Source organism: Numida meleagris, chromosome 6 (assembly GCF_002078875.1).
Source record: "Numida meleagris isolate 19003 breed g44 Domestic line chromosome 6, NumMel1.0, whole genome shotgun sequence".
NCBI lineage: Eukaryota > Metazoa > Chordata > Aves > Galliformes > Numididae > Numida > Numida meleagris.
The window spans coordinates 35,705,338-35,719,763 of NC_034414.1; the positions used below are offsets into that span (position 1 = coordinate 35,705,338).

The window sequence follows — 14,426 nt, forward strand, 5'->3', positions numbered from 1 at the left end:
TAAAGCAATTCTGTTAGGATCCATATTTCTCTAATGTTTTTGGTGATACAGATTTATGCATACGTGCTATACAATGCATTGTATGTCATTCTAGAAATGCAATATGTGAATGTGAGGGTTTTATTTACAAAAGTTTGGGGTAACCATAGGACCTATTATTTGTGAAACCACTGCTGAAATCGGTAATATATATAGTATGTAGTATAGTGTGTATATACATAGTACAATAAAGTATCTGTATATAAATATATTTTTCCCCATCTAGTAGGTATGTCTATTTTTGAGGTACTAACACAAGATTAATTTCTTCTGTTTCTACCTCAATTATGTGATCAGTATTCATCTGAAACATTATTAAGATATGTCTGTGAAACAAGAAGGGGTTTGCTGGGGTGCTGATCATGTTATCGAAGACTGTTTTTGAGGTAAGGGTGGAAGAGAAGGATCTCTAGTGCACTCATATCACTGGCTTTCAGCACACCACTTTGAATAGGCACCCAAAAACTCATACTGCTTTATCTGCAATAGGTGACTTTTGACTAGCAAAGGCCTTGCTGTCTATGTGGTTTGGATAAACTAAACTCTTAATGATTCCCCCTTCTGTCACGATTGTTTCAGTGCTTTGGAGGATAGAATGTTATCCGTTTGGCCAGCAAATGGTTATTTTATTCCCAGCAGCAGTTCTGTGTTGGGCTGTCATGTGTTCACATGCTCTCTGATGGCAGGGTAGGATGCTGCCTAGCCTGGGGCTTCTCGCCTTTAGCCAGAGCTGTGGGCCACAGCTAAGCTGGTACTTCAGCTGAGCTTCACAGCTGGGCCTCAGGGCTCAGTGGGTGAGTGTCTCTGCGATAACGAGACAAAAAGAAAGCACATACCTAGGCAAGTAAAAATCTACCCTAAGAGTGTTTCTTTTCAAAACTGAAAGGGCTCCAAACAGTACTCTGGGGTGCACTCGCCCCAGCACTGCCACTGGGCGAGGGAAGGGATTGTCCTGTGCTATGCTGTGCAGCCTCACCTCAAGCACTGTGTGCAGCCTTGGGAGTGGCAGTATATAAAGTTATATATATAAAGTATATGAAGCTGTTAGAGAGTGGCCAAAGGAGGTCTAAAAATGAGGAGCAGCTGAGGCCCCTTGGTTTGTTCAGCCCAGAGCAGGGGAGCTGAGGGGAGGCCTCATGGTGGCCTGCAGCTCCTCACAGGGGGCAGAGGGCAGCACTGAGCTCTGCTCTCTGGTGACTGTGACAGGGCCCAAGGGAACGGCATGGAGCTGTGTCAGGGGAGGGTCGGGCTGGGGGTTAAGGAAAGGTTCTGCACCAGAGGGAGGTGGGCATGGAACAGGCTGTTGTGTTTGCAAATTCTCCTCATTTATATAAATCTTTTGCACAGCATCCTCTACCAAAGGCTTCAGTCTCCTCAGTCTGAAGTGTACGTTGCAGTGATCCTCGTGTTATCTCTTCAGTATCTGAATGCCTACCTTCTTTCTTTCCCTTCTTTGGGTTCCGGTTTTGGGAAGGGAATAAGTGCTGCATGGTTCTTGTGCTCAGCAATGCTAATTTGCAGCTCAGACAACAAACTAAGAAGAACACTTGCAAACCTTTTGCACATAGAAGCTGTTGGGCAATGCCATGCAAGTTCTTTCTGGTACTTGAACATCACTCTTTTGAAGTGATGGTTTCTATTGGCTGCTGGCCTCTAGCCTCAAAATATTTGCTGGGGTACAGGATACACCTGCTGGCCTATAGCCACAAAATATTTGCTGGGGGACAGGATACATCTGAGTCAGTGCTGCAGCAGAGAAACATGCAGTAAGACAGCAGATGTGTTCATAATAGACTGCCAGAGGCCAGGGGCTCACGCAGCCCCAAGTGCATAGTTGTGTAGGAAGAAGGACGGAATGCCTGCCTTGGAGATTCGATATCATGGGTCAAGACTCCAGGTTCAACCTGGGAGTTAGCCTCTTCTGTTCCTTTCCTCACTTTCTACCACATCTCCCCTTACTGCATCACTCCTCTGAATGTTCACTCACGTTTTATTGCTGTGTTTTGATTTTTTTCTCTTGCAGATGTATTAGCTTCTATTTTGCCAGGCTAAAAATCTCTGTTCTGCCAATACTGTAACCTTTCTGAATCTCTTCTCTCAGCTATGGTGGTGTTCAGCAGATGTATTGTCACCTCAGAATTTGACCAACACACTGATAACTTCTTTGAATGCTACTTTAATTAATCAGTGTAGCTGTTAAAGAGAAGGAGGCTAATATGAGTCTGGGATGCAAAGTGTTGATAAAAGTTTCAGCTTAATGTTATGCCATTTGCTGTCATCTTTGTTTATGACCATTCAGTTTTCATTTGTGTAACTCGCACAGCTAGACCGGCCCTCAGTTAGAGGCTGCAGCATAACTGTACTGAATGGTTTATTAAAATTTAAGTGGGGGTATTTATAGCATTCTCTTCATCTGTGATGCTCATTTTTACGGAATAGAGTTACATGTGAAATCATCTCAGATCTGCTGTTGATCAACTGTTTTCCAGTGCGGCCAATTTTTGTTCAGCCTAGTGTGCAGAGCCCTGTTGTGCTGATTTCCCCTTCTACCACCAACAAACCCAGTAACACACTGATTAGATGGAAATTTATGAATCATTTTGGTGGAGTGTTCATTTCTTTGAGTCTCATATTTCACTGGTTACATTTTCATTTTTAATGAGATTCTTGTTTTTGTGAGATTCTATTTAGCTACTGTAGACTGCCTAGAATTTAGAGTTTAATTCATTCAGTTTTATGGATGGATGGGTAAATAAATTTTCTTTCCATTAACATAAGTAGGCAAAGCATAATTTCTCAGACAAAGTAGACAGTGCTGTTCATTGAGTTCTCAGTGTGGTATCATTTCTACTCTTTTCTTGAAACTGTGCACAGAACATCATCCAGATTTATCCTCTCCCAAGTTTTACCCTGTAGTGTGTCTTAGATGCGCATATATGACTTAAGCTCAGATTTCTGCTAAGCATTATTTTTTGGCTGAATGGAAAACCAGAGAATTAAGTATTTTCATATCTCTAAATCAGGTCCTCTTCTTTATTGTCTTTTAAAAAAAGTTTTTGCTTGAATCTGTTCATGGTCAGAAAATGAGTATATGTAGGAGGCAAATGCATCACTGAAATATCTCTGGCTTTTTTTGTATGCTGAGTAATAACCCTTTTGTAAAAACTGACTATCCCTGTTTATTGGAGTGCATAAAAAATAATGATCTTCACCACAAGTTACTCCTGGAAAAGAGGTTTTATTTTCTATAGTTGATACAGTGTGATGTTTGACCTTCCTGCTAAAAAAAAAGTGCTGTGAGAAATACATACAAGTTCACTTGAACCTTGGAGCATAGGAAATTTTATAGGATCAGAAATATAAAGACATAATGCATCAAGTCAGCATGATGGACACACCACCTCTGTACATTACAGGTCTTTTAACCAATTGTGAATTGTATTGAAGTGAGAGGAATGGTTGTGTGTGCTAGAGGCTAATCTCCTGAATAGAAAAGCCATTTGTTTTATTATTGTTAAGCTTCTTACACTGCAGGAACCTGCTGACATTCAGAAGTTTAAGGAGATAGGCAGAAGATAGTAAATATTGTAAAAAGATGTTTGTAAAGAAAACAAACTGATGCCTGAGCACATTATTTCCATTTAGAAGATTTCCAGTGTTGCCTAAGTGTAATTCACCAGGGATAATTGATATTAATATTATTGAGTTTTGTTTTGGTGGTGCCAACATTGTTACTGCTGCTTTGTGTATTTGCATACACATTTACTGTATGCTGAAAAGATTTGACTGTTTTGATTTGCAGCAGGTTAAAACACTTAATATTTAAAACAATACCAAGTCACTTCCACTGTTTGTTTCTGTTCCTGCACTAAAGAGTGCTATGTACATAAATATTGTTAGAGTTAGGGTAGTATGGTTAGGTTGTGGTTGGACTTGATGATCATGAAGGTCTTTTCCAACATGTGCAATTCTATGATTAGCAGAAACAAAGATACAAAGCCTAGTTATGAAAATAGTAATTAAAGTAGCCCACGTCCTCACTGGAGGTAATACGAAAAAGTTCAGAATGTCTCAAGAGGGGACTTGGTCTGATCACATCTCTTCTGTCCTAAATGAGTGTTGCAGCCATTTAACCATAGAATGAAAAGTAAAACCACCACATGGTCTCTTGGTTGTGTTTTATGAGCAATGGTTTTTGTAGACACCAAAGTTCAGGAGCAGGCTCAAGACTCAATTCCAGGTAGACACAATCCCTCAGTCTAGTCCCGATCTCTTGTACCAAGATTGTGATTTTTGTAGATGCACCTTTAATTATCAAATTTTTCCACATCTCATAATGAATGTTTAAATCTCAATTAATGGCTTTGTATCATACTAGACTAAAAATAGGTGCTCCAAAAGCCAGCTGTGTATCCAACCTGAGTAACAAAGGCTATTTTCAAGCCTCTGAAAATAACCAGGCAAGACAGTGGGAAAGCTTTTGTAGTAAGTTCTCCGTGTTTCCTGCCCTACTCCATCCACATATCCGAGCTGTTTACTATTCAGGGGCTTATGCTTTAGGTTAAAATGTAGCATTTTACGGAGGACTGTCACTCATTTCCATGTGCTTTAAACCTATCTTGTGAAACAGCCCTCTGGGAGACATTTCACACACAGTTTGAAAATCCATGTGGAGATGTAGACCTTGTCTGTTCCCAAGGTGATACATTCCAGATGGTTAATCAAATCCTTGTGTTAAAGCACGGGTTGCAGTGACTGACTTATTTTGTGTCCTTGGAGCACTTTTGGAAAACCGTCCCTTATATAAATCCTTAAAAGATACTCTTTTCAGGTGGGACTGCTTGCTTTGATGCCAACCCAATGGCTAACAAGCAGCCAGCTCTGGTCCATTTACAGCAGTGGGAGAGATGGACTGCAGGAAAACATCTTTTTACTGTCTATTCAGTTGTCATCTGGAAAAAGCAATTTGTGCATGCTGTCATTTCGGTATGACATTGTGGTATGTATCTTATATTTTTTGAAAAGTTACTTTTATTGCTTTTGTCTTGGTTTTGTGACATGAAACAGGCAGGAAGTATGAGATAAAGGCAGAGGCAGAGAGACAGCAGTACTTGGTTAGCTGCCTTCCTCACCATGTTGATGCAGTAGCCTTTATTTCTCATTTATATTTGGTACATTGCATTTACCTTTATTCATACGTTTTTTTGCTTTGTTCACCTTTGTGTGGTTGTCTTTTCAAGGTAATTATTCTGCTTTATTGTTCTTGTGTGCACAGTTCCACTGCAGCTACATTTATGAAGGGAAGTTTAGTCAAACAAACCATCTTAGCCTGTGCTCCATGGGGACCTACTGAAGTTCTTGTTATTCTTAGTATTCATTTTAATGCTTTGAATTTTAATTACATTCACATGCAGATAAAGAGTAAATGTAAAGCAGGTTCTATGAATTCTATAAAAATCGCTTTTGTTTCATCTAGTATTTGTTTTATAAGATTTTCAAATGGAGCACATTCTGTAGAGTTTTCTGTGTTACAATTCCCACTGAAGTACTTCCTGATTTCTATCTGTGCTAGATTTGACTTTTTACAATGTTGGGTACATAAATGTAAGCTTCTGCCACATGCATATACCAGGCCCATGTTTGGTTTTGTTGCTGCATTTAAAGAAGGTGAATGTCACTCTTTTGATCCCTTTTCTTTTGCACACTCGCATGCACCTATGGGAAGAGCTTGGCAGGAAGCAAACATTGAGGCAGTACACTTGACAGAAATAATAATGCGACAATTGAGATCTGGGTAAGCTTAGTCTCGCAGAACCAGTGAAGATGATTTCTAATGGAGTTAACAGGGTGATGTGGGTGTATCAGAGTGAGAAGGCTCTTCTCCCCAAATAGCCCTAGGGAACAGGACCATTAGCAGCCGGTGACTGAGAGGCAGCTGCATACACTGGAATTTTCTGAAAGGTTGTTTTCTCCTGCTGTAGATAACATGGCTACGGACTGCCCCATTAATTTCTATATGCACAGACAATTCAAGTTCAGGAATGACATTTAATTCTAACTTCATAAGACTTGCAACAATGGACTGTATTATGAGCTGCAATATTTTTTCATTGGAGGAGTATTTTTCTTGATACCCGTGGTAGAGCTAAGAAACCATACAAAAAATTTCTTAATATCAGAAGTGATTTGGTTGTTAAATAACTGATTCATGTGTAAAATAAGTCACAAAACATTTAATCCTTGAGTTCTGTTGTTTGAAATGCCTGTATCTTTGTGAATCAGGAAAGAGTTTTAGAAGACTTAAAAGGTAAAATACCATAGAAGAAATTTAAGCAGGAGTAGTTTTTCATTTTTGTTTTGGTTTTCCCTGCAGAGAGAACATATCTACCTCTGACAAATGTTTTGAAAAACTTAACGATGTTGTGCTCTGTGCCTTGACTTCGCCAGAGAAAGTTGTATGTATTCTTCCCTCCCTCAGCACAGACTTATTTCAAATAGTATGATGATGATGTTCAAAGGCAAAAATAAATAAAACAGGTTTTCCTTCAGGTTCAATAGCAAGCCATGTTTTTCAGAGTAAATAAATTTATTCAGCTTTCAAAGTTATCTGTGTAGATATTTAGTTGTCTAAAATATTTACAGGAAAAAGAATCCCTTAACTTCCTAACAGTATAAAAATCATGCCATCTTGAATAATTTACTCTTCCATGTCTACAATGGCAGGTGAACCAAAGATCTTTTAACTTTGCAGTGTTGAAATAAAAACTTTAATTCAATTTCTTTTTAAGAAAAAAAAAAAACACAGAACATAAAAATGCAGAGAAACCGAGGCTTAGTTTCCACTGAAGGGTAGTATCCATTTGACTTAAGTTTACAGTGGGCTGGTGGTGCTCAGCTGAACAATCACTGCATCATAACTCTCATAACAAGGCTGACAGGAGTTCAGGCATTCATCATATTAAAAACTCTAGAGACGGGAAGACAGCTTATACACTTTAATATCCTCTGGATTGGTGCCCTGATTTAAAATACTCCTATAACGTCTTTTACACATATTTTGGTCTGGCTGTGTTCAAAGCAATGGCATGCATGTGGCATTAACAATGATTTTGAATATACACAGTGTTTTCCATCCAAAGATCCCAGGGCAATTTTGTGCATAATTTCCTTTTAACCTTTCTGAAAATAAGGTTTAGATTTTAATCCTATGTCAAGACATATTATAACTGCTGCTAGAGAGATTTGCTGGTATTTTTTATTCTTTCTTTATTCTCTTGTATGCCTTTAGTTTATCTGCTTTGGAGAAGGCATGCTAAAGAGCCAAGCTGAATTACAGGCGGGATGAATTTTGCTGGGTACTGGCAGCCACCGTGTGTGTCATTTAAATTATTTATGTGCTCCTTTGGGAGACTTTCTTCACTCCTGCCAATCATATAAGAAAACACAGACAATGAATACCTTGTGATTCTCTCTTTAGCAGGATGGGAAGAAAGAGAGTACATGGAAATCTTTGAGTATTTCTTGCTTTCTTTAGTGTCTATGACTTCCTAAGGGGGTTAGTGATTTGTAGCTGAACAACTTTTGCATAATGATTAATTTATCAGCTATTAAGTGGTAAGATTCCATATCCTTAGGTTTATTTATTAAGGTCTTTGCGTAAAATATACTCAAAATACTTAAAACTTGAGACCGCATCTCAAGTCTGCCTAATGTAAAAGAGAGAGAGAGAACTCAGCCCTGCAGCATCTCTGGTTTTGGTTGTCGCCTGTGTGTATGTTCGCAGAATTTATTTTCTTTGTGGTGGCATTATTCATAATTAAACTTCTCTTTTCCTCTAACTCCAGACCCAACCAGGTGTGACTGTGCTTTAGTGCTCTCCCTCTCACAGACAACTCCTGCCCTTGGCTCCCAGCACCAGGCTGTGGCAGGACTTGGACTCTGGTGTCTGAAGTTTGGACTCCAGCTCTTTTTTGTTTGGACTGCTAAGTATCCTAATTCCAGCTTGCTGTTTGTGTAATGTGTTTCATTATTGCTTCTGCATCACGATGAAGAAATAATATTCAGACTGAGGTTCTTTTTTGCACAGACAGATGGTGAATAACTGAGCCTAATGAGGGGAATAAGTTGGAGCATGGTGGTAGTGTCAAAGGGAGATTACTGGAAGTCTGTCTTGTATAAGCTGAGAATGCAACAAACATAAATTGCAGCCAAAGTATATTGCTGGATGGTTTTCTTACTCAACTTGTTTCACGTTGCCTGTTTGCCAACATTTTTGCAACTATCCTCATTACTGAAGGTAAATCAATACAATTCATGTGTGGTTTTGTGTCCATGGCAAAAAAAAAAAAACCAACCCAGCTTTAAAATCCTCTTTTATGATACATGTATTTTTCCTAGTTCTGTTATACGTGTTTTAGTATTTCCCTTCCTGGATTTCAGATTTTCTCCTTTTTCCTAAAAGTGATAGGAATTGAATTAAATCTTTTTTTTATTTTTTGTTATTCATGTTGTATACAGAAATGTTTGTCAAGTGTTGCTGTGGCTGAGGATTGCTCTGACTGACTGGTGAACTGAGAACACTTAATTGCACTTTGCTGCCTCTGTCTGTTCTTGGGAGATTATGTTTGTGCATGCATCCCCAAGCCTGGCACTTGGCCTAACTTAGGTTTAGGACCCATTGTATCTAGAGTTATTCAGGGCTGGCATTTGGCCAGGCCCATTTTAATTGCTGCTTCTCTCAGGCTCTTTCTTGGGGTTTTGCTTTTCTGTCTGCCCTACCCTCCAGCTGGAGAGGCGCAGAGGAGTGCAGTGAATTTTAGGAGGGCATCACAGGCAGCTCCATCACTGCAGCTGAGACACCCAGGAACCCCCTCCTGTCGTCTGGCTGAGTAAAGCCTTTGGCACTTGGTGCATCTGCCTTCTTTGGACTGTAAAGGACTGGGTTCAAGAAAATGATAAGGAAAATGTTCTATGAACACGTGATCCTTGCCCTTCTGATAGATTTTTGCTTGCAGGATTATGGCTTGAAGTCAGGCTTAGGCTCCTGAGTGGGCTTAAACTTTTCTTTGTCAGAGGATGAATTCTTGATTTGTTTCATTATTGGAGGATAAAGATTTGCAGAATGCAAATGCTGCCACAGACAACTGAAACTTAATGAAAGAAATGTGATTATGTGCTTCTAATGTCATAAGAAACAAATGTTTGGGAGAAAAATAAAAGTTGATGCAGTGAGCAATTTCTTCACATTCAGGTAATCCTTCTGAACTCACTTGCCATCTAACTGTAATTTTTCCTCCATTTGCCTTTTATGTCAATATAGGGAAAGGAATCTTTCAGGTAGCTGTGCTGTGGCCTTGAAGATATATTGTGAATAAAGTGATCCAGGAGCACTGAATTCAGTAGGAACCCTGGCCACCCTTGCCCCCATCTCATACTTCAGCTGTAAACCTTATTTTCGTTCTGTAAAGTTAAATATTCCAGTAGTTTGCTTTTTCTTGGAAAAGATTTAGAAAGTGACCTCGAAACAGTCAATCCTGTTTCTCCTTTGTTTGCAGGACTACTTGCACATCTGCAACAAGGCAGGGAAGAGGTTTGTTTCCAAAAGAGAACAACTATTGGAGAAACTGCCCATTTTTCACCACTTTTAAAATCCCTTCTGATCTGATCTGTTCCACAGCATAACACAGGTGCTTCTAGGCACCCATTCCTGATGTAAGCATTGAATAGCATTGCCAGCAACAGAAACTGCTCTCAGAGAAAGATCTTTTGTTGATGGGTAATGATAGGGGTTAGAAGCTGGGGAACAATTTGTGCCTATAATAAAAATTGCAATCAGATCTGCCAGTGAGAATAAAATTGACTTATCCGCTGAAGTCAACAAGAATTTCTGCAGAAAAATTGCTTATAATAATAAAAATAATGTTGGGACAATATGTCTCACAGTGTCTGCTGTGATGATGATGAAAAATTTGACAGAATGACTAGTTCGAATTATAGAATCCTTAGAGTTGGAAGGGACTTCTGAAGGCCATCTAGTCCAACTCCCCTGCAATGAACAGAGACACCACAGCTGGATTATGTTGCTCAGAGCCTGATCCAGCCTCACCTTGAAAGTCTCCAGGGATGTGGCATCAACAACAACACTAGGTAACCTGTTTCAGTGTCTCACAACCCTCACCGTAAAAGATTTTTTCCTTATATCTAACCTAAATCTACCCTCTTTGAGCTTGCTAGTTAATATGGATGGCTGACTTCCCTGATTACAAATCTGATGTGTGATCAAATTCAACTGCGTCTAATATTGCCATTGAAGGATTTTAAAAAAGTTAAACACCAAAAAGTACAAAAGCAAAGCACATGAACTTTAATGACCACATCTAATTTGGCCAGAAGGAGCCACTGTGATCAATCCACAAAAGAAGCTTTCCTCTCGAATGCTCACATACCTTGCATAATCTTCCAGTCTTTTGTAACCTGTCCCTGTTCTCCAGAAAACATGAGCTGGAAGGCTGTCTCACCCTTGCCTGAATTTTTATTCTGAGCATCGTCCATACAGTGTCTGTTTATTCCATCAGCATACAGATAAGATTTTTGCATTTCTAAACAGGATGTTGCAGCTGAACTTCCGAAGTCAGTCAGAAATGCTAATCAAGGAAGACTCCGAGATTCACGTTGAGTTACTATTTTTCTGTGTGAGTTTTCACAAGGGCCCAGAATGTTTAAATGAAAAGGACCCATACAGTATTTCAAAGAAATAGAAAAAGAGCTCAAATGTTCTTGATGCTGTCCTTGTCTTTTGAATACGCAAGGCTCACAAATTTCTTCTTTTCATGTAACCACAATATGGAGCTTTACATCTTTTGTCCTTGTGTTTTGCTTGGTTCTTGTTTTTGCCCACCACTGAGTGTGGCAATTTAATTTCCCATCTCCATTGCTGAACACATGCAACATTTTGTTAATTCCTGTGTTGTTTTTTTGGGGACTATCACAACACCCCCATTTTATTCACTTTTTTTCTGCTGTGGATATATTTCAGTCATGAAATCTCAGTGAGTTTAATCCTGCCTCACTATTTTTCTCCATTTTTTTTTGTTTTTACCTTTTTCTTTTTAAAACATTTCAATTAATTAAATTAATGAATCTTCGGATAAATTTGTTCTAAACCAGACAGGACTGTATAAGACTCTTAGAAAAAGAAATCTGCAACAGTATAAAAGAAAACAAACAAAAAACTAAACTAAATTTCTGAGAAATATGAGGCTGCTGATTTTCAAAAGGAAAATCCAGAGTTTCTGTACTGCAAGAGAGTAGTTGTCACTCCTTTCTCTATTTTCTGGTTTTACAGAGGATTTTTAAAGAGGAAAACTCTGTATTAATCAATGGAGGAGTCCTGTACTATGCAGGAAATGTTGTTTTGACCTTTTAGATGCCTGGAAGTGGTTATCCTTAAACGTGAGTATTAATATTTCCTGCACTATTGTAGCTGTGCTTTACAACTTGTTGTATCACAAGATCTAAACAGACATCTGAAATGTCAATGTTATTTGTCTTGTGACTATGAGTACATATAATAATTTTTACCAGTAACAACTAAGAAAAAGAGCAGAAGTTAAGAGAAGGCTACTGCTTACCTGTTGAAAAAGTTTTAACTTCTTTATGTGTATGGTTTCATTATATCCTTTGCATGATTTTCAGAGGTATTTCACTCTTTTTCTGAATTTCTCTTCATGTTAAAGTACTAAGCTGTTTCTTTTTCTCTTGTCTCTTTTTTTTTCTCCTTTTTTTTCCAAAGAGATGCCAAAACTTTTTAATATGAACTAGAGTATCAGTTTATATTTCAATATTTGTAATAGCTCTACGTGATCTGTTGAAGTGTTCATTAATTCTAGCTAGACAATGTTAGCATTTATTTAGATAGAGATCTGTTAGGATTGAGAAAAGATTGAATGGAAGTAGTGTGTCATAAGGGAAAAGGATTTTTTTTTAAATAGAAGATTTTTAATGTTTTGTACAGATTATTCACTGTTCCTACCTGTTTGTCAACAGTATTGAGCTATACATGTGAAATCCTCAGAAAACCATAAACTAAGTCATTATGCTTTGTATGAGTAGAGATTGTCTTCCTCTCCCAGAGCTGCAGTTGAGGGAGATTGCAAAGTAATCACTGACCGTGTACTGGAAGTCATCTGAGAATCAACTACAGTCACTGCAAGCTCATTTGGAGTACCAGGTAGGCATTCTTCATTCTTACTGCTAAATACCCAGAGAGATCATTTCAGTAAATAGGATTTAACTGGTCCTCGATTATTTACTAGAACCAGTGTGTAATGTAATGTTGATGCCAGAATTCTCCAAAATTCAAACATATTCACCTCAGACAATGAAAGGAGGTCTGAACTCCACTTTCCACGGTCCTTTAAAGCAGAATGGCCATAGCGCACAAAAGATAAATTGCCCTCAGCTCTCTGAAAGAGAAAATCATGAGGAGATGAGCAAATATCTCCCCCTTATTCTCTACAGACAAAAAAAAAATGTTGAGAAACAGATTTATCTTAAAAAAAGGAAATGGTACCTGATTTAAATATTAATGGCATTTGATGAGCAATACGGAGGATGTGGCAGAGGGGCTGAATAACGAATTAGATTCAGGATCAAAAGCAAAAGCAGAGAAGACCAAATTCCATCGCATGAAAACTCTCACAGGGTGGAGTTTTTCAGAGAAAACCTTAATTTGAAGCTCTCTGGAAATGAAAATTTGCCTCTGCATTACTTCCTGGCAAGGTTCCTATCAATTTTTCTTTCTGAGCTATACTGACAAAATATTGGAGACTGACAACCTGTCTGTCATTGTTCTCAGGCCTCTCTTTCCTTCCCGACCTAGCAATAGTTGCTGTTTAGGTAGCTGGGTCTGGTATGCTTAATCCCATAAAAGATTTTTCTTCCCTTTGACTCATATACAGCATGTGTGAACCATTCCCATCTTTGATGTGGAAAAATTCCAAACGTCACCTTTATTTAAGCCCATAAAATTCCTCATCCAATAAGTTTACCTTAGTATGTCCTACGGAATCGGAAAATTGTATTCAACGTTTTGAATAAACTCATGGTGGTTTAGTTTAAAATCATTTTGTATGATCAGTGTCTTTTCTTTCTCTTACTGGAAGGAGTGACTATTTGGTTATATAGTCTGTAAAGGTGACTGTGTCATCCAGTGATAAACAGGTCTTCAGTGGTGTTGGTACAATTATAATCCTTGTTAATGATGAGAGGACTCCTGGTAATTATTTTTTCAATGAATTTCAGTGCTGTCTGTTCACCTCTGGACCTCTCTACTGGGGCTTTACTTTCTTCTTTCTTTTACATCGAGCATGTCATTAAGGAGGAAGGCTGTCAAACACCTTTATCTTTTCCTATTTGACTGGACAGCATTTCAATAACTGTTCCAATAAGGATTACTGCTTTGCTATGTGCTTGCTTTTCAGAGGGCGTTCTCTTTTGAATTGTCAACAATTGATTAGTTTATTTTAACTTGCTTTGCAGGATCTTCTAAATTAATAAGGGTGTTTTGTTTTTTACTGCCTACAAGTTATTTCTTTCATCCGGTTAAGCACAGTCCTTTCACTGAACATCTGTCTGAGTATATCACTTTTCAGAATTAGATATCCTCTTTCAAAGTGGAGTTCTCATCAGCTGTGCCAATCTCAAGGCCAATTGCCAATCTGGCTGTTTCTCCAGATTGTTTTGTAGTATCCACTTTTCATATAAAAGTATTTTATATTTTTTTTCTTAGCAGTTAGATATTAAAAGAATAATCCTGGGTACAGTAATCCTTGAGCCTTCTGCTCATCTTTGTCATTTCAGAGTTTCTGTCTCAGAAACTCTAAAATTTTTACAAAATTGAACTTTTTCCATGAAGAAGTTTTGATGCTGAGAAAAGTTCACTTGTCACTTCTTAACTCTCTGTACCCAGTTGTGCTCTAAAATCTATCTAGATGCACTAGATCCTACCTATTAGAGTCCAATCGCAGTAGGATTTGTTTTTAAGCATGTGTTATATGACTCATCTTTCTTAAACAAGCTTACAGCACTTTATAACTCTTGATTACTCTTTGCTTGTTAATATTAATTAGATCATTAAACATCCTGTACCATCAATGATTATCATGCTTCATTAGTATTGTTATTTTGAACTGAATGCCAAGAAAGTGTTTGGTCACAATGAATTGCAATATCTGCATTTTTAGAAACATTTGAATTTGCTGCCTTACTTACTAAAAGGATCAAGACTATCTCATTAAGACACAATTGAAGTTCAAATTCTTTACAGATTTCAGATACTTTTCCCGTGAAAGATGAGACTGTAAGATTCAAGTCATTTTTGTGTAATA

At 38.1% G+C, this 14,426-nt stretch overlaps 1 protein-coding gene across 1 annotated transcript in view; it reads left to right on the forward strand.

Moving 5' to 3' along the window:
• AKAP6 (A-kinase anchoring protein 6) overlaps window positions 4,874-14,426 on the forward strand; it is a 322,203-nt gene continuing 312,650 nt past the window's right edge. Inside the window, exons 1-5 of the mRNA XM_021402796.1 lie at window positions 4,874-5,038; window positions 6,413-6,494; window positions 7,884-10,185; window positions 11,384-11,490; window positions 12,171-12,268. The gene's annotated coding sequence lies outside the window, so the exon portion shown is untranslated. The remainder of the gene's footprint in view (window positions 5,039-6,412; window positions 6,495-7,883; window positions 10,186-11,383; window positions 11,491-12,170; window positions 12,269-14,426) is intronic.